A 2,918-nucleotide genomic window follows, 5' to 3' on the forward strand; every position below is an offset into this window, starting at 1 on the left:
GAACCAAATAGAGGATTCCATGGGAATGTGGTACCCTGCAGGAGATGAGTGGTAGTGGGGAAGGGAGACAGAGAGACAGAGGATTTGAAAATAGAGAATAGGTAATAAAGTGTGTCTTTTTGACTCTTCTTGGACTCATCATTTTGACTGGAAGTGGAAGTGAGACCACACCCTCCACTTGTACATTGAGCTGCATGTCTTCTGAGCCATCCCAGATATCAATCCATGAATACTTGCTTCCTATGTCCTCCACCTTTCCCTTTGTAATGATTTCTGACTTTTAGCCAAGTGTCTCTGATGCAAGACCTGTGATACTTAGGAATGCCCTCCTCTATCAGAGCAAGAACATATTGTTATTCTTTTGATCAAAATGAGATAAAAATTGAAGGACACCAAGAGACTGAGATTCATCACATAGTTTCATGTTCCTTCTACTCCATAATTATTTCAACACTAAATATTGGTCAGATATTGTCTGCACAGCCTTCACCCTGAAGGTGGACTTTCTTTTTCTTACCTGTATAAATAGTCTCTGAGCCCAGAACTTGATAAAGTCACTTAGCAATGGGGGTAGAAGGAAGAAACAGTTTCCTGTGGCTAAGCCTGGAGAGAATCAGATAGTGTTCCCAAGTTCGGGAGTTTTCTAGCTTATTTAATAGTTTTGCTCAGAGAATAAATTAAGAGTCCAAATAACATTCATTCCCAATTTTCCCCCTTAAAAATATATAAAGAGATGTAGAAAACATATAATATTATGTACATGTATTTGTATATGTATATGTATATTGTGTTTATATATGATACAGATAGGCACACACATATACCTTTTTTTAATTTAAATTTTTTTTAAATTAAATCTTTAGTGTTCAGATTATTACAGTTGTTCCTCTTTTTTTCCTCATAGCTCCCCTCCACCCAGTTCCAACCCCACCCTCTGCCCACCCCCCCTCCACTGTCCTCATCCATAGGTGTAAGATTTTTGTCCAGTCTCTTCCCGCACCCACACACCCCTTTCCCTCCCCCCCACCCCAAGAATAGCCAGTCCACTCCCTTTCTATGCCCCTGATTCTATTATATTCACCAGTTTATTCTGTTCATCAGATTATTCACTTGATTTTTAGATTCACTTGTTGATAGATGTGTATTTGTTGTTCATAATTTGTATCTTTACCTTTTTCTTCTTCTTCCTCTTCTTAAAGGATACCTTTCAGCATTTCATGTAATACTGGTTTGGTGGTGATGAACTCCTTTAGCTTTTTCTTATCTGTGAAGTTCTTTATCTGACCTTCAATTCTGAATGATAGCTTTGCTGTGTAATGTAATCTTGGTTGTAGGTTCTTGCTATTCATCACTTTGAATATTTCTTGCCACTCCCTTCTGGCCTGCAAAGTTTCTGTTGAGAAATCAGCTGACAGTCATATGGGTATTCCCTTGTAGGTAACTGAATGTTTTTCTCTTGCTGCTTTTAAGAGTCTCTCTTTGTCCTTTGCTCTTGGCATTTTAATTATGATGTGTCTTGGTGTGGTCCTCTTTGGATTCCTTTTGTTTGGGGTTCTCTGCGCTTCCTGGACTTGTAAGTCTATTTCTTTCACCAGGTAGGGGAAGTTTTCTGTCATTATTTCTTCAAATAGGTTTTCAATATCTTGTTCTCTCATCTTCTGGCACCCCCATAATTCAGATGTTGGTGCGCTGGAAGCTGTCCCAGAGGCTCCTTACACTATCTTCATATTTTTGGATTCTTTTTTCTTTTTGTTTTTCTGGTTGGGTGTTTTTTGCTTCTTCGTATTTCAAATTGTTGACTTCATTCTTGCGATCCTCTAGTCTGCTGCTGGGAGTCTGTATAATATTCTTTATTTCAGTCAGTGTATGCTTAATTTCTAGTTGGTTCTTTATCACAACATCGAGGGTCTCATTAGATTTCTTGTAGATCTCATTAAGTTTATCGGCTGTTTCTAGAGAATTATTGAAAGACCTTAAAAGTGTGGTTTTGAACTCTATATCCAGTAGTTTGCTTTCCTCAATTTCTGTCATTTGTGTCATTTTCCTTTGTCTCTGCATTTTTTATGCTTCCCTGTGTTGATACAGTGGTTTTCTGTGCTAAATGTCCTCTAGGGCCCAGTGGTTCAGCCTCCCCAATTACTTGAGGAGGACACTCTTGGTGCACCCCCTTGTGGTCTTTGTGCACAGTCTTGTTGTAGTTAAGCCTTGATTGTTGTAGGTATCACTGGGAGGAATTGGCCTCCAGGCCAATTGGCTGTGAGAATCAGCTGTGTCTGCAGTGGGAGAACTTCTGTGCTGGAGACACCCATCTGGGGCAAGACTTGCTTCAATGGGGCTTTGGTGCTCACTGAGTCTGCCCCCTGAGTGTGTCCTTTATGTTTCCATGGAGCTGCAAACTGGAATTTCCCACTCTGACCTCTGGGCTTCCTGGCTCCTGGATATCTAGGGATGTGCTAATCTAGCCTTTGCCTGAGGCTATCCAGCAAAAGCCTCCCTGCAGGGCTTGGGCAGGGTGGGTCCCAGGGGATCAACAGGGCGGGGCTAGCAGTTATGGCTCCTCTCAGTCCTGCCCTCAGAGGCTTTGTTTCTCAATGTCCCGGTAATTGCTGTAAGCCCCTTGGTGAGAAAGCTGTCCTCAAGTTCCGACTGCTGCCAGACAGTCCCCCTTCTCCCGTATGAGTCTGGGTCCCTAGAGACACACCCTGAACTGGAGCTCAGAGCCTGAGACCCCCTCCCGGTTGAAAACGACAACCGTGCCCTAACCCGCCAGCCCGCTCCGCATGCACTTCTGCACCTTAGTATTTTACTTCCGCACTGCGCTTCCTCTGAGTTTTTGTATGCTTTTCTCTTTCCTTCTAGTTGTAGAATTTCCACTCAGCCAGTCTTCCTGTGGTTCTGGATGATGTCTGTTCCGTCTT

This window comes from Myotis nattereri (genome assembly GCF_964212035.1).
Source record: "Myotis nattereri genome assembly, chromosome: 3".
In the NCBI taxonomy this organism is placed as follows: Eukaryota; Metazoa; Chordata; class Mammalia; order Chiroptera; family Vespertilionidae; genus Myotis; species Myotis nattereri.